The sequence below is a fragment of the Crocodylus siamensis genome, chromosome 1 (genome assembly GCF_052110815.1).
Source record: "Crocodylus siamensis isolate JL-2025a chromosome 1, ASM5211081v1, whole genome shotgun sequence".
Classification (NCBI taxonomy): domain Eukaryota; kingdom Metazoa; phylum Chordata; order Crocodylia; family Crocodylidae; genus Crocodylus; species Crocodylus siamensis.
The window spans coordinates 423,606,089-423,629,284 of record NC_143395.1 but is presented as its reverse complement, the minus strand read 5'-3'; the positions used below and the strand labels follow the sequence as shown (position 1 = coordinate 423,629,284).

At 55.5% G+C, this 23,196-nt stretch overlaps 1 protein-coding gene across 37 annotated transcripts in view; it reads right to left on the bottom strand.

The window, feature by feature from the left end:
- The window catches only part of LOC149875691 (uncharacterized), a 72,795-nt gene that overhangs the window by 15,085 nt on the left and 34,514 nt on the right, over positions 1 to 23,196 (bottom strand). For 7 of the 37 annotated variants that reach the window (XR_016439733.1, XR_016439731.1, XR_016439732.1 and 4 more), the window contains 2 exons: positions 6,130 to 6,257; positions 271 to 4,810 (listed from right to left, as the gene is read on the bottom strand). The gene's annotated coding sequence lies outside the window, so the exon portion shown is untranslated. The other 30 variants (XR_016439728.1, XR_016439724.1, XR_016439726.1 and 27 more) reach the window with 30 other exon arrangements.

Below are 23,196 nucleotides of genomic sequence, written 5' to 3'. Positions count from 1 at the left end.
AACTACTTCACGGTAAGGGTGGCCAGAGCCTGGAATAGGCTCCCAGAGAGGTGGTGCTCTCACCTTCCCTGGAGATGTTCAAGAGGAGACTGGACAGGCACCTGGCTGGGGTCTATGACCCCTGGCACCCCAGTGCTCCTTCCTGCCCATGGCGGGGGGTCAGACTAGATGATCTGTCTAGGTCCCTCCCGACTCATCGATTGTGTCGTGCTAGGTTGAAAATGCCCAGTTGTGGCTAGGTCGGTGGGCTGGAGACCAATGAGGACACAGTTTAGAATTAATATGCAGTATTTATTTGGCTTTAACCTATAAAATATTGACAACTCAAGCAAATGATTTCCTATATAATACTAATCTATGACAACACACAATAATCAAACAAGCAAAGCTGGGGAGCGGTGTCCGTTGGGTCACGAGGTTCAAGTCACAGCCCCTTGCTTTCAAAACCACGAGTGGTTTTGGTGCGGCTAGCCAGGACCCTAGACCCAGACTTGGTGAACGGCTCGTGTCCCTACAGGAAAGACAGACAAATACACACATAAATGGCTACAGTCTTACGCGCACGCTTACCACTACAGCAAACAAAAGCAGCGGCTTCATGGCTGGGAACGTTAGTCTCTTCGCGGAGGCCTCAAGAACGACCCAAGGCAGTGCTCGGGGGGGCCGGCCCTGCGGGTGATCAGTCCGTGGGCCCGTTGACACTTGAAGTTACGGTTCAAACTTCCCCCGTCAGGGCCTCATGGCTCTACCCTTTTATACCCCCACTCTTTTTTACTTAACTTTACTGGCCAATTGTGTTACCTTCCCGCCAGCATCCTGTTCACTCGTCAGTAGCCCCTTCCTCACCGCAGTCCCCTCGTTGTTTTCTGCTTAGCCAGTTTTGTTGCACTTTCCTTCCTGCTTGGCTGGCAGTTCGATGCGGTTGACTTCCCTGCCTCGTGAGCGGGAGGGGCACCAGGGATCATGGGAGACCTTGGGAGGTATTGGGAGATTCGGGGAGTGCTGGGGGGCACTGGCGGGATGGGGGCGTGACAGTGGGGTACTGGGCAATCCAGTGAGGATCCTGGGGGCACTGAGCTAGTGTGGGGTTCTGGGAGGAGACTGCGGCGGGCGGCACACGGGAGTCCACGGCCTCTCTCAGAAGATCGAACACAAAGAATAGAAAAAACAGAAACCTAAACACTGTCATGAGGATAAAGTTGGCCGATTTCAGTTTGAGGACTAAGGAGAAACGACTCTTACTTCCTCTCTGATTCCCTAGCCATGGCCAACCGTTTTGTCATTTCCCCACTTATAGGCAGGCCAGCACTGAGTCAGAATCGGCAGTTTTCAAGGCATCAAGGTAACTGGATACATCCCCATCTTTATCCTCAAAGGGCATGCTGTCTTAATAGCCACATGTGAGTATGCATGCACACACACACATATTCTGGTATAGCACCCAAGCAGCACCTCCTGAAGAAAGCACACGTGCCTGTACAGCTGGAAAAGGGACCCACAAAGCCAATGACAAATAACAATCTGCCTGGTACTGGTGACAGCAGCAGCACAAGTAAGTTCAACGTATCTTCCCCAAGAGACAAGGTGATGAAGGTGTAAGATCCAGTGGTAGCAAATCCTAGCAAAACTACCCAAATCTCCTCTCACCCTGTAAAGCCCCAGATGAGGAGGACTCACTAGCTGTTGCCAGCCTCTGCGGACGCCTATGCCAAGAGGCAGTAGTGCGAGGACATCTCCACAGCTCCCACGAGACAGGAGCTTTGCTTCTTAGCTGCAGCGCTCCCTTGTTTTGTCCAGGAAAAGAGCTCGAGTGCGTTCTTCGGTGTAAAGGACAAAGCATGCTTCACAACCCAGTATTATCTCCATGTAGCTAGAAAGCCTTAGAGCTGATGGCTCCTGGACTCTTACCCTCAAGGAAACGATGTAAGGATTCTGATGTCTAAGTTCAGGTGCTCTAAATAAGCATTTCTTAAGGGACTTACGCACCCTATGTTTGTGCCAAAGCTTTCCTCCTCCTGGTTTAGAGTCTGGGTATCCTGATTTAAATGAAAGACGAGACTTAGGGACAAGACTTTAGGGATTAAATAGGAACTGGGGCAGAGCAGTACTTCATCCTGATGGATTGTCCCTATATTTTATGTTCCCCCAGTGCACTAAGGTTTCTAGGTGTTCTGGGGAGGCAGGAGATAGACACAAGCCCCAAACAGCCAAGGGATCTTAAAGGGGAAACTCATCCATTACATTTTTCCCCTCAAGAGTCGCCTTGCTCATTCCAGCCTAAGGTTGAAAGTCCTCCTAACTGCCCAAAAGCAAAATACATTAGCAGGGAGCTGCAGGGAACACAACCACAGTCCACAAGGCCCATAAGTGCTGAGAAAGGAGCTGCCCAGAAGCTAAAAATGTGCAAGTAGGTTGGATTTTCCTGAAGGTCTAGTCCTGGCTATTCTGAAATGACGCTGAGCATAAAGTAGTCATATACAGTGGGACTACAATGTTTAGGGCTTTCTCCTGCCTTCTCAAAGATGGTTTAAGAGAAGCGACGACCTCAAAGGGGCTGGACAGGGACTCTGTTCCATAGTAGCTAGAGTCAGGAGGGACCTGAACAGATCATCTTGCCTGACCCCCTGGCACAGGCAGGAATGAATGCTGGGTTCACAAGACCCCCAGAGAGGTGATCATCCAACCTCCAAATGAATTTGCCCAAGGTAGGTAGGGGCAAGGACCACTTCCCTGGGAAGTTGGTTCCAGATTCTGGCCACCCTAAATGTAAAATATTGCCTCCTGATCTCTAACCTCAACCTGTTCTCCATCAGCTTATTCCCGTTGTGCCTTGTCACCCCAGGTGGTGTTGGGAGAAAAGGGCTGTTGATCTCCCCTGATGAGTTTGTAGGCAGCCACCAGGTCCCCCCTCAGCCTCCTCTTACTGAGGCTGAACAGGTTCAGGTCCCTCAGTCTCTCCTCATAGGGTCTGTCCTGCTGGCCTCGCACCAAGCGGGTGGCCTCCTCTGACCCTCTCCAGGCTGGCCACATCCCTCCTGAAGTACAGTGCCCAGCACCGGACGCAGTACTCCAGCTGCGGCCGGGCCCAATTCACACAGAGGGGGAGCGTCACCTCCTTGGCCCTGCTTGAGATGCACCTTTGTGTGCATGACAAGGTCTGGCTGGCCTTGCTGGCTGCGGTCTGGCATTGGCGGCTCATGTTCATCTTGGAGTCCATAATGACTCCCAGATCCCTTTCTGCCTCTGCGCTCACAAGAGGGCAGCCCCCCGGCCTGTCTGTGTGCTGTGGATTCCTTCTCCCAAGTTGCAGCACCCTGCATTTGTCTACATTTGTACCCCATCCTATTCTCATCTGCCCACTTTTGCAGTCTGTCTAAATCTAGTTTCATAGTTTCTAGGGTCGGAAGGGACCTGAGCACATCATCTAGTCCGACCCCCTGCCATGGCAGGAAAGAGTACTGGGGTCAAACGACCCCAGCACGGTGTTCATCTAGCCTCCTCTTAAACACCCCCCGGGTAGGAGCCTGCACCACTTCTCTTGGAAGTTGGTTCCAGGCCCTAGCTGCCCTGACTGTGAAATAGTTGCAACCTCTCTCTCTCTTCAAGCGTGTCCACCTTGCCCCACGTCTTAGTGTCAGCAGCAAACTTGGACAGTGTGCTTTCCACCTCCTCGTCCAAGTCGCTGAAGAAGATGTTAAACAGTGTGGGCCCGAGGACTGAGCCCTGGGGGACCCCACTGCCCACATCTCCCCAGGCTGAGTACGACCTGTCTACCACCACCCTCTGGGTGCACCCCATCAGCCAATTTTTTACCCATCCAACTGTGTAGGCACCAATGCCACGGTCGCTTAATTTATTAATGGGGATGGGGTGAGAGACAGTGTCAAAGGCCTTCTTAAAGTCTAGAAAGACTTATGTCCACGGCAACGCCATCATCCAAGGATTTAGTTGCTTCGTCCTAAAACGCAATCAGGTTGGTCAGGCAGGACCTGCCTTTGATGAACCCATGCTGGTTGCCCCTGAGCATGATCTCCCCTGCCGGCCCCCACAGATGTGCTCCTTGATGATCCTCTCCAAGATCTTCCCGAGCACTGAGGTGAGGCCTACAGGCCTATAGTTACCTGGGTCCTCCTTCCTCCCCTTCTTGAAAACTGGGACCACATTAGCCAGTTTCCAATGCCCCGGCACCTGGTCAGATGACCACGAATGCTCATACAGCCAGGCCAAGGGCTCCCTGATGACCCCTGCCAGCTCCCTCAACACCCTTGTGTGGAGGGCATGTGGACCTGCAGATTTAAAAATCTCCAGCCCTTCCAGAAGATCCCTAACTACATCTGCGCTGACCCAAGGCCTGACAGAGTTATCCCTGAGATTGTCCTTACCTCTGGTAAATGGGATATCTGCGTCCTGCTACTTACAGGTCACGCCAAGACCGGCTGAGGAGAAGAACACGAAAGGAACCAGAGTTTTCTTAGCTAACGGATAACACTCATCCATGGGGTTGGATCCTCTTTTCACATCCAGACTGCCTCAATGATGCTGTGTGATAACAGGGGCCTTGCATGTTGCACTGCCTGCTGGGTGTGTAGCCCCTCCCCTGAACTCGCCTGACAAGACTTGTTGTTATGCTATAAAGAGAGGGGGTTCAGTGGAGATCTTCTTCCTGGGGGGGTCTTCCCGGGGGACGGCAGTACTCACGATTCAGGTGTGATGTTCCATGGGGCTCCGCCTCCCCACACCCCGTCCACTCGCCAACCGGATGGGCATCAGCACGATGGTGGTTCGGTCTTACTGGCTTGACCACAGTTTTCTTCGAGAGAGAGAAAAAACCCATATCCGAGTAGGCTCGGTTGGTGTTTGTCCAGGCGCCCCTCCAGCCTCGGTGCAGAGCCTCCCCGCCCTTGAGGCTTTCAGGCTATTGATATGTAGTGTAGTGCCTACGGCGGTGCCTCTGAGTAGGACGCTTTGTTCTTACTCCTCTTCTCTCTCTCTTTTTCTCAAAATTTTTTTTAGAAGAAATAGGCTCCTAGGGAGGAGAGGGATGTGGAGCTGCCTCCTTGTCCCCAGCCTCCTCCAGAGGGCTCAGAAGCCCCCCTGCTCTGCCAGCTGGTGCTGCGCCAGCTGTGCTGCACCTCTCCCATGCAGGAGCTGCAGCACGTCTGCTGAGCTCTGCACCCGCATGCTCTCTCTCCTGCTCCCCGGGCTCTGATGGGGCTTTTAAATCTTTCCACGGCAGCCGTAACGGTCCAGCTGTTGCCTGCCCCCCCCCCCCCGGGAAATAGCTGATTAAACAGCAGGCATAACACCGGCTCATGCAGCTGCGGTTCTTGTTCCTGCTTTGGCTGCCCGGCAGGAGGTAAGTTTTCCCATGGGGGGGGCTGTTTCTGGGGTTTGGGGCCCATGGGGGCTACCCTCTCCCCTTCAGGAGCCTGTGGGGGTGCCTCACTGCCACATGTTGCATTCCTTCAAATTGATGGGTTAAATTTTACATATTCTCCAGCTTGTTTCTAAGGAGATGCCGCCTCTCCTGACAGGAAAGTACCCAAGCCCCTTCCCTCACCTGAGATGATACATGCTCTCCCCTATCAGAGGTCGGGGCAGGACATGAACCGAAGACATAAGATGAAAGTTTCCCAGAAGAAAACAGCAGATCCTTAGATGCTAAAGTGTCTGTGGACAGACGGCCAAGACACATGCAGGCCAGAAGTTGTCTGTGAGGCATGGGTTTACAGAAATTCGAGGTGCCATCTGAAGTCCCTGCGCTCTTGAAAGAGGAATTTTGCAGGAGGAAGCTGCAACGTGGGCCCACATCAGGCCAGGACCGCTAATGCTCCTCTTCCTGCCCTTGGGGCACACAGGGACTCTCTCTGGTCACTGTAGCCCATAGGAAAGATGCAGATAAAGTCTGAGAAGAGCTACGGTGAGAAGCCAAGGGACAGAGGCCACTGCCTCATTTTTGAGCAGGGCAGGAAGCAACCTGGATGAGATAAATTGGGGGGAGGCAGCGGAGGGGGTGTGGAAGAGGAACAGGCAGACGCACACAAGTCTGGCAGGCTAAAGGCGGCCAGGAACTAGAGACTGGCTTGGGTTGGGGCCTCCGTCAAGAAAAGACGGAGAGGGAGAACTCACCTGTTCATCCCGAACTTGTGGCAACCACGGCTCACCAACTGTTTTAAAAAACACGACGGAGGTTGTTTCTAAGATAGAGATTAAGAACTTCCTGTTTGATGTGCAAGAAACATGTTCACTGCTTCAACCTGCCAATACATAAGTGTCTCCAGATGTAATTCATCTTTCTGCTCTCCCATTTCCCCCTGTAACAGCTCCTTTATGCAGGCCCTTACACTTCACTGCATGCCATTTTCTCCCCACATGTGGCCACCCCAGTCATCCCAGGATGAGGCAGCTGGACCAGGAGGACAGCGAAAGCTGAGAAAATGTGGGTGCATGGAGGAGCTCCTGGAGATGATTACACAGGACTAGCTCCTCTTCAAGCGATCCAGAGATTTCCATTTTCCAGACCCCCGTCAAGGAAGAGATTCCTAGAAAACCTGAACCCTGGCCAAATGTCAGGCTTGGGCTCTCTGAACCACCAGCCACTCACACGTCCTCAAATCCCAAACACAATCCAACAATGACTTGTTTCTTGGTATGCCACTGTCCCAGGGAGCTGGAACGGGAATTACTGGCACCGCCGGAGGAACCCGCACGGCGCATCTATTTATGTGTTTATTTATGTGGCCGCAGCCAGAAGCTGACGTCATTGGGAGCAGGCGGCCGGCAGGGATAAAAGCGGCCGTGGAAGGAAGGAGCAAGGGGGCAGAGGAACCAGGACCGGGTTCAGTGGCACGGGGGGCGGAGAGCCCCAGAGCGGGGCAAGCAGCACGATCCCCAGTGAGAGGAGCGGAGAGGAGCAAGAGGCAGCAGCTTCCACAGACAGAGGGGCGGAGAGCCCTAGGACGGAGCAGGCGACAGCCTCCCTAGAAAGAGGGGCAGAGAGCCCCAGGGAGGGGTGGCGACCCGCCCAGCCAAAGGAGGGAACAGCAACAACAGCCGGCTGCAGGACACTGGACGCGCGGAAGCTGGCACGGAGGCTGGAGACGGACCACGAGGCTGAGAGAGCGGCCGGCGAGGGACCTGCGGGATACGGACTTGAAGCCTGCAAGACCCACAGGTTGAGTGCCAGGGTGGAGACGCAACCCTACAAGAAGGAGTGAGGATCCCGAGAGGGCGTAGTTGGGCGGAGGTCACCGCCATCCGATCGGGTTTAGGAATCTATAAGGTGCACTAGGGAGACGAGGGCCAGATAGTGCCCAAGGGGACTCGGGGAGGTCCAAATAGGAACCTCAGCCGGTAAGGGGCTGAGGAGCTGGGCTTTACGTTGCTTATAGGTTTGTTTCTCAATTAAAGGGTACCCCAGCGGAAACAGCTGAGGTGTCACATTCATGAAGAGAAGGTCGAGGATACCTTAGTAGGGCTCAACCTGTGTTGCGACCCAGTGCCGGGTCAAACAGGACGCAGGAGGGAGAGGATGGGGCAGATGGGCCCGCAAGTAATCCGACCTGGGCAGGCCAGTCCAAGGGGTGCTACCAGCCCACCAAGAGGTCCGACCCACGGAGAAAGGGAAAGCACTAGAGGTGGCGTGAGGCCGGGGTACGGGGTGGCAGAGCCCCGCGACGTGACCGCCAAGGGATCTCGGGCCTCGGAGCACCCACAAACCGACCTTAACCTAACTTAACATCAAGTCATGGCAGGCAAGAACTTAGGCGGGGACTGGGCCGTAAGAGATCTACTCCAAACCCGTAGCGATCTGGTGTAATCAGCGGCAGCCCTCCCTACCGAAGGTGAACCACCTACGGGTGAGGGTCCTAGTCCGGCGGTCACAACCACGTCAGCCCATCATGGCAAGAAAACATTCCTGCCCTTCAGACCCCTCAACATGCAATAAGTGTCCTAACGGCATGGACTGCCATCAAGCAAAGGTGTTGTCTGCTTGTGGAGGACCGAAGGCCCCGAGTGGGGAAGGGCTGTGAGCATGTGCAGACAAGCAAGCTCGAGCTGGCTCTAACCCAGGGGCTCCCAACCCATTCGCCACAGTGGGTCACACCTGCAGCTCTCAGTGTGTTACCTGGGCTGCACACACACACAACCGACTTCCTGTGTGTCCACGTAACTGGATGTCACTGGGCCGCAGCAGTGTGCTGGCTGGGCCGCGTGCGGCCGTGGGGTGAGAACCACTGCTCCGACCTGGTACTTGGGGCATGCTGCATATACGTTACAACGGTGACTGAGAGCAAAGGGAGTGACAGGCAGATAGAGAGAGCTGGAAGCAAGTTCTTTAAAAACAGGCAACTACAACCTCTAATGGAAAGGAGGTTCCTTCTTCTCTTTCTCCTTTTCTAAGATATGACATACCCTCAAAGGACACCCACTGGGATAAGAGTGCGCGGGAAAGGCAAGCAAACACGCAAAAACCAGGCACATCCAGATGTTGTGTTTTACTTCTGCTATGACCCCAAACCAGTGAACAATCCCATCATTTACAGAACATGGTTCAGCTTTTACTTGCTTAGAGAGGGGGAAAACCAGGACTGCATGCAAATAAAAATACAGACCGACTCGCTCAACTCTACGGGTAACAGAACTGCAGCAGGATACAATAAAATGTCCCGAGAGCATCTATTAATGGAAGCCTTCCATTTAGAAACCCACTCCCGAAGTGAGGCCTAGCAGCCTACAGTTTAGTCACTGCTCCAGAACGATTCAGGACGGGGACTGCCCTGGCAGAAACTTCTTTTCTCTTCATTTTTCAGTGACCGCAGGTATTACGCAGTATGTTAGAGTACACCGTACCTCGAACGTCCGGTGCCAATGCGAATGCTGCTGTGGCTGCGTGGTTCCCGTGCTTTACCTGTGGCAGGTGAGGGTGCTAGGTCTGTGTTGTATCAGGGCTGACGGTAGTGCTATGTACAGTTTAGATCAGAGGTGGGCAATTGTTTCAGCTGCAGGGCTGCATACCAAGTTTTGGCAAGCTGTGGAGGTGTTTGGGTGGATGGGTGTGGGGGTGCGGGTGTGGGGTGAGAGGATGTGGGTGTGTATATGTGGGGTGTGGATGGGTATCGGCTTTTGGGGGGGTTGTGTGTGGGGGAGGGTGGCTGGAGTGTGTGAAAGGTTGAGGGGGTCTGCATGTATGGCAGTGCGATGGGGTGTGGGTGCATGTCTATGGTAGGGTGTGCATGTGGGACTCAGCCTATACACACACATTCTGCCCCCCCCGCCCCAGTCATGGCCCCGGGGTACCAGCACAGCCCTGTTCTCCCCAGTCCAGTGATGCAGCCGGGAGCCATGTGGTGCTGGAGCAGTGCGGGGGCAGGAAGGCAGGGAAATGGCTGGGGGTGGGGGACGGCTGGGCTGCTGAGCCCTGCCAGCTCCCCATGGCTCCTACTGCCCCTGGCTCCTGTTATCTCTGACAGGCAGCCAGGAGCAAATAAATATTCATTTACTAAATTTTTTAGCAGCCCTGTGGGCTGGCTAGAGTGGCCTGGAGGGTTAATTTGTGGTTTGTAAAGGCTAGTTTGGATAGGGATGATCCTGCCTCAGGCACGGGGTTAAACTAGATGACGTGTGGCGGTCCCTACCACCTCTTCTTCTCGGATTCCCTGATTTGATGACTTTGACCCCAGAATTATTAAAACATGCTAAATAAATAATTGGGGTGGAAACAGCAGTCAATTAATTCTCCCCCTTCATCCCCGTACATTTGCATGCATACATGCTAGGAGTGCAAGGGGTCTGAAGCTTACCTCAGCTGAGACTGCAGCTTCCTGCTTTATTTATAAAGTCTTCCCAAAATGGGTAGCTTCTCTGCAAGAAAACAAGGGGAACAACAATAATGCATGTTGTTTTGGACATTCAAAGTTCATGTGAAAATATGACTGGCTAAAGCAATAAAGGTACTGAGTTTCTGTTAATTAAGCCACGAACACAGTTTTCTAACAATTTATCTGGCACCTTGATTAAAGAAAACCAAACACATCATCCTACAAATAGGACCAAAACTTTTGGTTGGTCCCAGTTTATGCAGTCCATCCATTGAGCGCAAGCAGCAGAACATAGAACAACACAGGAGCTAAGAGACCAAGAGGCCAAAGACTTTTGTGAGCCTAGGAAAGTTCATTGGAACTTGATCCGTAATATCAAAGTGTCTAAATAACACCTAAAAATCTAGTGCTTCGTCTCTCTGAGCCTCAGTTCTCCGTCTGGGGAACGAGACTAGTGCTGTTACCCCGTTTCCTCAGGGTATTGCCGAGCTGACCCACATGAAGAGACACGGAGCTGGGACACTGTGTCCATGGGGCGGTGTAAAAACCGAAGAGAGAAGACGGACTCCCAGTGCCCGACGCTGCACCTCCCCCCTGTGACAGCTACCGGGTCCCAGGTCCCCTTTTGAGAGCTTCTCGTGCCATTGTGCCCCGTTCCCAGAGGGCACCTCAAAACCACTGTCTCCCGGGGTACGAGGAGAAAGCTCAAACCAGAGGAGAAGTCCTGCAGGACTGCAGACGACGGGGCTCTTTCGACAACCGCTTCCACCCCTAGGAGTTGTTTCTGGAACAGGTCACGTTGACCTTGGCCTCGGGCTGCAGAGCTGGGGACGAGGAGGCCGGCTCTCTTTGGGGGCATTTCTGAAGCATATCAAGTCTTCCTGCCCTGACAATACCTGGGAGCCTTGTATGGCTTCTCAATGAGAAATCCTTCAACTTTGTTTTCCTTTTGCTGGGGGCCAGGGAGGGAATTAGGGAAAAAGCAAAGCCTATTAAACAAACAGGGTGTTTTTAAATGTTTTTCACAGAACAAACAAAAAGTGGAAAGCTTGGGTTTTCTGACCACAACAAGAGAAAGCCTTCTTCATTCAGAGCAGAGATGCCCTCCTCTTTTACTTAGCTTTCCCTCATCATCCTTAAACCTCCAATTGTCTAGGGACTAGAAAGCAAGAGAAAAACTGTGCTCATGTGAAGACACTCAGTCACCCCAAAAATGAACTCGGTAAGACAGGCAGCCAAGGCTAAAATGAGTGCAAGCTGCTGAACACAAATGCAATCCAGCCCCCCCCCGCCAAGACACCCCAGGCTCCAGGGCAGCTGCAGGACCGGCCTCCATTGCTCGCATGAGACACAACCTCCAGGCTGGGGGGACAGACACGTGGGGGGCAACACTCTGGGGCAAGGGGCCCTGTAGCCCAGGCACCCCCACGTAAGGGGTACCACTGCTGGACCCCCTTTCATACCAAGTCACCCCCTTTCTGCCAGTCCCGGGACCTGAACCTGCTCCCAGATTTTTTGTGGTGCTGTAATAGTCCTGATCATTTATTCTTCCATTTTCATATTCTGTTTTAAGACACACACTTTCCCCCCATCAATAGACTTGAACTGAGGTCTGGGGTGATTTTTAAACGGTATTGGTTTCAGTGCAAGTGAAAATAAAAATTAATGCTCTAAACTACGTGATTTTCACAGACACGTGCCTGCGGGGCAGAGATGGGGGGTGCCTGGCCCCTCGGGGGCCGCTTCCAGCGCCGGAGTCGAGGGCAGGAATCAACCCGTGCTGACACCGACCAGCTGCCGAGACGGGCTCCGGCGCCTCCCGCGGCTCGAGGCAGCACCTGGCTTCGCGGGCAGGAGAGAGAGTAAGTGTGTGAGTGAGTGAGCGAGCGAGCGAGCGCGCGCGCACAGACGGAACGCGTCCGTACCCCGCCCGGAGCCTCGCCTCGCCTCGCCTCCCCTCCGCTTCTTCCTCCTTCTCTCCGTCCCTGCTCCTCTCCCGCGTCTCTTCTCGCTGCCCCCGCGCCGGATGCGGTGATCTTGCCCCCGGAAGGACAAACACCCCCTCACACACACGCGGCCCCGCCCCGCCCCCGCCGTGTCCTCGCTGCCGCTCGGCGGGGCAACACTGCCCGGCTCCCCCGCGCGGGCTGCGGGCGGGCGCGCGAGGCCGGACGAGATCAGGCGGCCACAACCGCGTCGCCTCCTCGGCGGTGGCGCCGGGATGCCATTGCCCGCCCCCGGGAGACGGCAGGTAGCGATTGGCTGCGGCCGGCCCGAGGGGCGTGGTCCCAGATGTCGGTCCCGCTCTGGTCCGCCGGGGCCGTCGCTGCTCCGGAGCCCGGCGGGTGCGGGACGGCAGCAATGCGGGGGGAGGGGGCAGCCCCGCCCCGCCCCGAGGAGCGCCCGCAGCGCCGGCGGGGTAGGTGGCCGCAAGTGCGGGACGCCCCGGGCTCCAGGCCTGCGGGGGGGCGCATGAGGGGCCGACGGGGGCGGGGCAAGCACCCCCCCGCCCGTCCTGCCATCGCTTTTCTCTCCGCGGGGCGGCGCGGAGACTCCCCCGGGCCAGGCGCGCGGGACACGGGGGCGGTCTTGGACCGACTGAATAAAAGTGCCCTTCCGCCACCTCTCCTCAGCGCTGGGTCCGGATCAGGGGTGCTGAGCGGCTTTCGCCAGCCCAGGAGGAGGCTCCCCTCCTGCGGAGGCATGCGGAGGCTGGAGAGCTCCGCTAACGCCTGCGGGCGGGCGTCCGCACGTGCGGTTAATGCGCACAGATAAACTCGTGTGTCACGGCGGGCTAGGCGCTGCGAGCTGTCAGCCGCGAGGCTGTTGGGCTCGGGTCGAGGAGCGAGTGGGGGGTGAAGCAGAGGCGGATTGGCTGACAGCTCACGCTACACCCGTTAACAGAAAGGTTAATGGCACTACCGGTAATACGGAGCTAGCAGCGAGTGGTAACCACAGACGGACAGAAGGACAAAGAGAGCCCACGTGGGGCTGGCAACTTCCCGCAGGTCCCTCTGTGCCGGGGCCGCGCCAGGTTGTTCCAGCGAACTCATAGGATCCTAGACGTGGGGTCGAAGGGACCTTGTAGATCTTCGAGCCCGACCCCCGGCCTGGGCGGGAGAAAAGACTGGACTCAAACGGGTCCAGCCAGGTAGGCATCAAGCCTCTTCTTAAAGCCCCCCAGCGTAGGAGCCAGCTCCTAACCACCCCGACCGTGAAGTAGATCTTGCGGATGTCTAATCTAAACCTCCTCTCTAATAATTTGTGTCCCTTGTTCCTTGTCATGCCAGGGTCGCTCGGGGAAACAGCGTCTCCCCCAAACCCTTCTGGTCCCCCCCAGTGAGTTTGTAGACAGTCACCAGGTCCCCTCTCAGCCTTCTCTTGTGGAGGCTGAACAGGTTCAGGTCCCGCAGTCTCTCGTTGTAGGGCCTGCCCTGCTGCCCCCGATCATGCGGGTGGCCTCCTCTGGACCCTCTCCATGCTGTCCACGTCCCTCCTGAAGTGTGGCGCCCAGAGCTGGACGCAGTCCTCCAGCTGCGGCCTGACCAGCGTTGCATAGAGGGCGGGGATCACCTCCTTGGACCTGCTCGAGATGCATCTGGGGATGCAGGACAAGGTGCGGCTAGCCCTGCCAACCGTGACCTCGCATTGTCACCCATGTTCATCTTGGAGTCAGTAATGAGATCCCTTTCTGCCTCCATGCTCTCAAGAAGGAGTTTCCCATTCTATAAGTGTGCTGCTGGTTTCTGCTGCCCACGTGCAGCTCCCTGCACTTGTCAGTGTTGAAACGCATCCTGTTTATGTTAGCCCACTCCTGTAACCTATCCAGGTCTTGTTGCAGTCTTTCCCTCCCTACTGGCGTGCTCACCTCACCCCAGATTTTGGTATCATCGGCAAATTTAAACAGGTTGCATTTCACCCCATCGTCCAAATCGCTGATGAAGAAATTGAACAGCGCGGGCCCCAGGACCGAGCCCTGGGGGACTCAGCTGCCCACCTCCCCCAGGCTGAATATGTCCCGTCCACTACCACCCTCTGAGTGCGACCCTTCCGCCAATCTGCAATCCATCTGACCGGGTAGGCATCAATGCCACCGTCGCCTAGTTTTTTAATGAGGATGGGGTGGGAGACAGTGTCAAAGGCCTTGCTGAAGTCTAGAAAGACTACGTCCACAGCGACACCTGCATCCATTGCCTTTGTGACCGGATCATAAAAGGCAATCAGGTTGGTCTGACGTGACCTGCCCCTAATGAAACCGTGCCGGTTGCCCTTGACCATCATCTCTGAAGCCGGCCCATCACAGATGTGCTCCCTGAGGATCTTCTCAAAGAGTTTCCCAAGGATTGAGGTAAGACTGACGGGCCTATAGTTGCCCGGGTCCTCCCTCCTCCCTTTTTCGAAGATGGGGACCAAGTTAGCTGTCTTCCAGTCATCCAGCACCTGTCCCGAGCACCATGAGTACTCGTAAAGCCGTGCCAAGGGCCCTGCAATAACCCCAGCTAGCTCCCTCAACATCCTGGGGTGTAGAGCATCTGGACCCACTGATTTGAACATGTCCAGCCCCTCCAGAAGCTCTCTAACCCGGTCCTCTCCAACCTGAGGTCTGGAGGCGTTCCCCTCGAGTCCATCTGGCATCACAGCAGGGAAGTCCTGGTCCCTGCACAAGAAAACGGAGGTGAAGAATTGGTTAAAGAGTTCCACTCTTTATTCTGGCGCAACCACCACATTGCCCAGCATACTTTGCAGGGGCCCCACATTCCCCAGTGCCTTCTTCATCCTCCCTATGTATTTGAAAAAGGACTTGTTATTATCCTTGATCTTGGACGCTAGTCCTAGCTCTATGTCCGCCTTAGCTTTCCTGACAGCCCCCCTGCAGGCCCGAGCAGAGGAGGTATACTCCTCTTTGGAGATAGCACCCCCCTTCCACCGGGTGTACACCACCTTTTTGGCAATCAGGCATTTCCAGATACCGTTGGTGAGCCAGGGGGGCTTTCAGGCACTCTTGCCCCACTTGCATCTTGTTGGGAGGGACTCCCCTTGGGCCCTGAGTATCATCTCCTTAAGGAACAACCACTCGTCCTGGACACTGAGTTCCCCTGCCCCCAAGGGCCCCCAGCGCCTCTCCCACTAATCTCCTCAACTTGTTAAAGTCAGCCCTCTTGAAGTCTAGGGCTACCGCCTTGCTGCAGGCCCTTGACACCCTGCAAGCGATGATCATTCCAGCAAGCGATGATCGCTATTGCCCAGGTGGTCGAGGACCTGGAGGTCCAACAGGGCGTTTCCTCTGGTGGGACTGTGCACCTCCTGGATTAAGTGGAGGTCCTGTATCTCAGCTAGGAACCTCCTGGAACGGTCCGACCTGGCTGACCCAGCAGATGTCTGGGTAATTTAAATCACCCCTGACAACTATGTAGGGGGTAATTTAAATCACCCCTGACAACTATGTAGGGGACAACTAATGTAGGGGGGCAGTCAGGAGGGCCAAGGCAGAGTTGGAGATAGGACTAGCTTCCCGGATTAAGGACAATAAGAAGTCCTTCTTCAAATACATAGGGGGTAAAAAGAGGGTCCCGGGTAATGTGGGGCCCCTGCAGGACACGATGGGCAACTTAGTCATCACGCCAGATGACAAAGCTAACATATTTAACGATTTCTTTGCCTCTGTCTTCCTAAGTAGGGACCAGTTCAGCCACCTCCCTGCTGGGCCCCCCTCGGGCCCCGAGAGAGACACGCCTGGGCCAAGGGTTAGCGAGGAGTTAGTTAGGGTACTTCTGGAGAGGCTGGACGTGTTCAAGTCCGCTGGTCCGGACGATCTTCACCCTAGGGTTCTACAGGAACTGGCTGAGGTCATTGCGGGACCCCTGGCACGGCTCTATGAGCACTCGTGGTGCTCTGGCGAGGTGCCGGAGGACTGGAAGAGGGCCAATGTGGTCCCTATCTTCAAAAAGGGAAAAAAAGAGGACCCGGGAAATTACAGGCCAGTTAGTCTGACCTCAATCCCGGGTAAGCTCTTTGAAAAAATTATCCTGGCACACATCCAGGAGGGCCTTGCGGGGGAATGCATGCTCAGGGGCAACCAACATGGGTTTATCAGTGGCAGGTCTTGTCAGACCAACCTGGTGGCCTTTTACGATCAGGTCACCAAATCATTAGACGCAGGGGTTGCTGTGGATGTAGTCTTTTTGGACTTCCGGAAGGCTTTCGACACTGTCTCTCACCCTGTCCTCATCAAAAAGCTGGGAGACTGTGGTGTCGATGCCCACACGGTCAAATGGGTCGCCAACTGGTTGGAGGGCCGCACCCAGAGGGTGGTAGTGGATGGGTTCTTCTCGACCTGGAAGGACGTGGGCAGTGGGGTTCCGCAGGGCTCGGTCCTCGGGCCTGCACTGTTCAACATCTTCATCAGTGACTTGGATGAGGGGGTAGAAAGCACCCTGTTCAAGTTTGCTGATGACACTAAGATGTGGGGGGATGTGGGTGCACTAGAAGGGTGCAATAGGCTACAAGCTGACCTTGACAGGTTGCAACGGTGGGCGGATGAGAACAGGATGGGGTTTAACACTGATAAGTGCAAGGTGTTGCACATGGGGAGGAAGAACCGGCACCACACTTACAGGTTGGGGAACTCCCCTCTTGCCAGCACGGAGACGGAAAAGGATCTTGGAGTCGTCATTGACTCCACGATGAACATGGGCCGGCAGTGTGGGGAGGCAGTCAAGAAGGCCAACCTTACCCTGTCATGCATCCACAGATGCATCTCGAGCAGGTCCAGGGAGGTGATCCTCCCCCTCTATGCGGCACTGGTCAGGCCGCAGCTGGAGTACTGCGTCCAGTTCTGGGCGCCACACTTCAAGAGGGACGTGGACAATATGGAAAGAGTTCAGAGGAGGGCCACTCGTATGATCAGGGGTCAGCAGGGCAGGCCTTATGAGGATAGGCTACGGGACCTGAACCTGTTTAGCCTCCACAAGAGAAGGCTAAGGGGGGACCTTGTGGCCTGCTACAAACTGGTCAGGGGGGATCAGCAGGTATTGGGGGAGTCCCTGTTCCCCCGTGCGCTGCCAGGAGTGACCAGGAATAACGGTCACAAACTGGCGGAGGGTAAGTTTAGATTAGATATTAGGAGGCGCTACTTCACAGTCAGGGTGGCTAGGGCCTGGAACCAGCTTCCAGGGGAAGTGGTGCAGGCTCCTAGCCTGGGGATTTTTAAAAGGAAGTTAGATGAGCACCTTGCCGGGGTCATCTGACCCCGGTGCTCTTTCCTGCTAAGGCAGGGGGTCGGACTAGATGATCTACCTAGGTCCCTTCCGACTCTAGCTACTATGAAACTATGAAACTACATCCCGGGCCTTAAGTGCCTCTGCAAGCTGGCTCGAAAATTCCCAGTTCAGCTCCTCCCCTTGGTTGGGGGGTCTGTAGTAGACCCCCACCGTCAAATCGCTCTCCCCACGGTCCCCTTGAATCCTAACCCAGAGCACTTCAGCTTGCCCCTCCTCTGACCCCATTCTGCTGGCAGAGGATGTGTATTGCTCCTTGACATAGAGCGCCCCCCCTCCCCCGCCTTTCCTTCCTTCTCTATCCCGCCTGTAAAGCAATAGCCCCTAATGCTGACTGCCCAGTCGTGGGACGAGTCCCACCACGTTTCTGTTAGCCCTGTGACATCTGGGTTTGAACTAGCTATTCTGAGGGCGAGTTCCTCCTGTTTATTCCCCATACTGTGAGCATTGGTATATAGGCATTTAAGGCCTTGCAAGACTGTGTGCGCCACCCCCCGTTTAGGGAGACTGTCTGGACCCCCATTTCTTACCTTAGCACTCCTTGCCTTTGTCACCTGTCTTGCTCGGATGGCATCTCCTCATCTTCCTGCGGCCCCCTCCCCTGGCAAGGAGCGTCCCCGATCAACGCTGTCTGAGGGGTCACCGGGAAGGTCCCTTGGTCAGGACCCGGTCCTCGCTCACACTGGGAGTCCGGGGTGCAGGCTTGGTCCAGTGATGGTCCTTCTGTCCTGTCCTTCATGCTGGTCACTTGACATATCGCTCATTTATACTTTGTCTTATGCTAATCTGTTAGCTCAGAGCCATTTATAATTTTGCCCGACAGCTGTTACCCTATGGGATTAGAAGGTGTCAGAAATTATCATAAAATGTTACTGCCTAAACTTGGACTCCCCCAGCAAGCAAATCACACCACATCACTTTGGGGTTTGAGATTAGCATTTACTCCACCTGAGTTCATCCGAGCTGGCTACTTCCTTTTTGGAATTTTTGGACTGTGTCGATCATATCTTGTGGTCTGGTTTGTTATTTCAACTGTCGTTTAAGCAAGAACCATTAGGTTAGCTGAAGTTTGCAGTTCTGTTTTCTAGTTCCGCTTTTTGGGGCCCAGTCCGTCTTCTGATCGGTACAGACAGTTAATTTTAAGGTTATACTTGCGACAGACAAGATACAATTTGCAGGTTACAATCTTACAAGCTTTGCCTTAGCTAATATCAACTGTCAGACTGCTGTCACATGTCTCCAAGGAGCAGATATAATTTGCTCTAATGTCCTCATTAACCCCTTTGGCTCTGGCTGCCACATTGCTCCATATGAACGTGCGCCCTGCAGCAAAAAGACTCTGAGGAATATTGCTCCGGAGTCTCTACGTGCACAGCACGTCCAGCTGCTGTGACGGGGGTGCAGTGCGCTGCGGGGGGGGGCTGGGGCACAGGCTCGCTGGCACCTGGGTGCAGCACTGTGTTGTTACCCATGAAAAAACTGGAGTAGATTGGCGCTTGGCTGCTCCAGAGCTGATTCATTTTGTGTGCCCTAATAGAGGCACACGTGTAGATGCAGAGACGTTTCCTGCACACGTAGTCAAGCGGCTCTGCAGTAACATTTGATGTAGATGCGCCCTGTGGGGAGAAAAGTGAGCCCTTTATGGCCCCCTCCCAGAGGGGCAGAGGGCTGTGGCTGGGCGGGGGCTGTGGTGGGCTCTGAGGGCAGGTCTGTGGTGCCCGAGGGGCAGGAGGCTTTTCCCCCTACTCCCACCTCCACCTGGGCCCCCAGGGTCTGCCCCAGTGGTGACAGGACAAACATCCACCAAAGCCTTGTCCCCAACCAGGGCCGCAGACGACGGGCTGCTTTCCAGCCTGGAAGATCCAAGACATCTGCGGACATGGATGATTTTCCAAACGTCCCCTAGGACCCCAGGGGAAACTGTCTCAGACCCCGGGGGCAGTTGGCTGTTGCCCTTTCCCTCAGGTAAGGGTTGGACAGACATGAAACACAGTCCTGTACGTGGGAGCAGGGGTGATTGTAGTGCCCAGAGCCAGAGGGGTTACTATCACGAGCAATAAATATATACTCTTGGAGACATTCAGGCAACAGTCTCAGCCGTTAAGATGAATTAATGCAAAGCTTGCAAGTTTGCAACTTGCAAGTGGAATTTAACCAAAGTGTTGAATCTAACTGTTTGCACTGATCATAGAATCACAGAATCACTGAGTCGGGAGGGACCTAGACAGATCGTCTAGTCCGACCCCCCGCCATGGGCAGGAAGGAGCACTGGGGTGGCAGCGGTCATAAGACCCCAGCCAGGTGCCCATCCAGTCTCCTCTTGAAGATCCCCAGGGATGGTGCGAGCACCACCTCTCTGGGAAGCCTACTCCAGGCTCTGGCCACCCGTACCGTGAAGTAGTTCTTCCTAATATCTAACCTCAACCCATCCTCCCGCAGCTTGTGGCCATTGTTCCTGGTGACCCCAAGGGGGGCCCTGGTGAACAGACTTTCCCCGAGTCCCTGCTGCTGGCCCCTGATAAGGTTGTAGGCAGCCACGAGATCCCCCTCAATCTTCTTTTGCAGAGACTGAAGAGATTCAGGTCCCTCGGCCTCTCCTCATAGGGCTGGCCACGGAGGCCCCAACCATACGCGTGGCCTCCTCTGGACCCTTTCCCAGTTCCCCATGTCCCTCCTGAAGTGCGGCGCCCAGACTTGGACACAGGACTCCAGCTGCGGCCCGACCGGCGCCGCATAGAGGGGGAGCAAGACCTGTCAGTGATGCCCCTGTTGATGCAGGACAGGGTGCGGTCGGCTCTGCCTATTGCTTTGTCGCGCTGGCAACTCATATTCATCCTGGAGTCAATCCTGACTCCAAGATCCCTCTCTGCCTCTGTGCTGCGGAGAGGAGCAGCCCCTAACCTATAACCATAATGCTGGTTCCCTCTCCCCAGGTGCAGCACCCTGCACTTGTCCTTGTTGAACCGCATCCTGTTCAGATCCGCGCACTTCTCCAACCTATCCAGGTCTGCCTGGATGCGGTCCCTGCCTGCCGGTGTACTGACTTTACCCCACAGCTTGGTGTCATCAGTGAACCTGAACAGGGTGCTCTCCACACCCTCGTCCAGGTCGCTAATGAAGATGTTGAACAGCACCGGCCCAAGGACCGAGCCCTGGGGGACTCGCTGCCCGCACCCTCCCAGGTCGACATCAACCCACCCACCACCACCCTCTGGGTTTGCCCCTGGAGCCAGTTTGCCACCCACGTGACCGTGCATTCATCAATGCTGCAGTCGCTCAGCTTCCCCACCAGATTTGGGTGGGACGCTGCGTCATGGGACCACTGAGCCCTGAAAGTAAGCAGAGCTAGAAGATTAGCTGATCTAAGAGGTTTTTTAAAGGTCAAGCCATAACAAGATCTGGCCACCTAATATAATTAGCACATTCCAAGGAATCCAGGAATAAGAAACTAAGGGCAGAGTAATGCTAATTTCAAACCTCAAAGTAATGTGGTGTAATTTGCTTATTGGGTGAACCCGAGTTCAGGTGGTAACCTTTCTTGATAATTTCTAACACCTTTTGATCCCATAGGGTAACAGCTAGAGGGCAAGATTGTGAGTGCCTGGGCAGTGAACATTTGTATGGCAGGACGGCCGCTCTCCCAGGGCCAGCACCAGGGCCTGACAACCTGCACTCTCACTCCCACGTTACTCCTTGATAGAGGTTAGGAGGGTTGTTGGGCTCTGATTCAGGCCCTCCCGTCCCATCCTAGTCTTACCTCGATCCTGGGCAAGCTGTTTGAGAAAATTATGCTGGCACACACCCAGGAGGGGCCAGCTGGGGACAGCATGCTTAGGGGCAACCAACATGGGTTCATCAGTGGCAGGTCCTGTCAGACCAACCTGGTGGCCTTCTGTGATCAGGTTACCAGATCATTAGACGCAGGGGCAGCAGTGGACATCGTCTTCCTGGACTTCCGGAAGGCCTTCAACACTGTCTCTCACCCTGTTCTCATTAAGAAACCGGGGGGCTGTGGTGTCGACCCCCACACAGTCAAATGGGTCGCCAACTGGCCAGAGGGCCGCACCCAGAGGGTGGTAGTAGACGGGTCCTTCTCAGCCTGGAGGGACGTGGGCAGTGGGGTCCCGCAGGGCTCGGTCCTCAGGCCCGCACTTTTCAACATCTTCATCAGTGATTTGGACGAGGGGGTAAAAAGCACCTGTTCAAATTTGCTGATGACACTAAAATGTGGGGGGACATGGGCACACTGGAAGGTAGCATCAGGCTTCAATCAGACCTAGACAGGTTACAAGGGTGGGCGGATGAGTATAGGATGGGATTCAACACGGACAAGTGCAAGGTGATGCACCTGGGGAGGAACAACCGGCACCACACCTACAGGTTGGGGAACTCCCCTCTTGTCAGCACAGAGGCGGAAAAGGATCTTGGAGTCATCATTGACTCCAAGATGAACATGGGCCGGCAGTGTGGGGACGCGGTCAGGAAGGCCAACCGCACCTTGTCGTGCATCCACAGATGTATCTGGAGCAGGTCCAGGGAGGTGATCCTCCCCCTGTATGTGGCACTGGTCAGGCCGCAGCTGGAGTCCTGCGTCCAGTTGTGGGCGCCGCACTTCAGGAGGGACGTGGACAGCATGGAGAGGGTCCAGAGGAGGCCACTCGCATGATCAGGGGACAGCAGGGCAGGCCCTATGAGGAGAGGCTGCGGGACCTGAACCTGTTCAGCCTCCACAAGAGAAGGCTGAGGGGGGATCTTGTGGCCTGTTATAAACTAGTCAGGGGGGATCAGCAGGCACTGGGGGAGTCCCTGTTCCCCCAAGCACTGCCAGGAGTGACCAGGAATAACGGTCACAAGCTGGCAGAGGGTAGGTTTAGGTTAGACATCAGGAGGCGCGACTTCACACTCAGGGCGGCTAAGGTCTGGAACCAGCTTCCAAGAGAAGTGGTGCTGGCTCCTATCCGGGGGTTTTTAAGAGGAGGTTGGATGAACATCTTGCTGGGGTTGTTTGACCCCAGTATTTTTTCCTGCCATGGCAGGGGTCGGACTAGATGATCTACTCAGGTCCCTTCCGACCCTAGAAACTATGAAACTATCCCAGGTGGGGTTGCTTTGCTCTGCTGCGAATTATCCTGGTTCCCCGCGTCGTGGAAAGCTGGACCCCTGCACCAGTGTAAACTAATTGCCTGGGGGATTTTTTGTCCCCATCACAGTGATGAATGTGTGCGGTCTCACGGGAGCCCAAGGCTTGGACCCAGAGGGGCTGAGGAGCAGACAGGTCACCGCCAGACTCCTGGGCAGCGTCCCCCAGGCAAGAGGAGCCTGTTCCTATGTGCCGTGGGCCCTGCAAGGGGCTTGGTGTGGGCATGGGGGCTCCTCCCTCCTGGGGGGTCAGCCGGCGATGGGCTCCGGGGCTGGAAGCTGTTTGCAGCCTGCACATGTGCTCGGCCCAGGCTATGGTCATGTCCACACTGGGCTGTCACGTGTGTCTGCACCCTGCCCCCGACAGCACATTGCGGGGGTTGGCTGCGCTGGGCAGGGGATAACGCCCTCCACAGGTCTAATTTACATTCGAGTTGCATATGCAGATGAGGGTGGCACTGAACTTAGTCTCTGGCGGGGGGCTGCGCCACTCGCACCGGTCAGGACTTGCAAAGCAGGCAGGGAAGGGCCAGGAGCACCCCCACCTCCGCCCCCCCAAGAAGCGGCGTCTGCTGCAGGCAGGTGGCACCCCCTGCCGCGGGCTTCCCTTGCAGTGCCCCGGCGTGGGGCTGTCCTGTCATATCCCGTCTCGTCCAGGGCAGGTCCCCGCAGTACGGGGGGGGCAGGCGCAGGATGTGCACGGGCACTTGTGTGAGGGCATGTGCGTGCCCGGTGCCCCCTGCATCCCGCTCCCACCAGCCCCTTGCACACCTGAACTTGCCCACCTGCAAAGGCAAAGCACGGTTTCCTGATCCCTCTAGACACTGTGAATTTGGGAGAAATGCTGTCCCGGGGTCATGCAGCCCAGGACTGGGATTTGAGGTTCCTATTTGGGCTCTGTCCCACCCAATCAGGGAGTGGGGGTCCCCCTAACTGCAGGGCAGGGGAAGAAGGGAGCA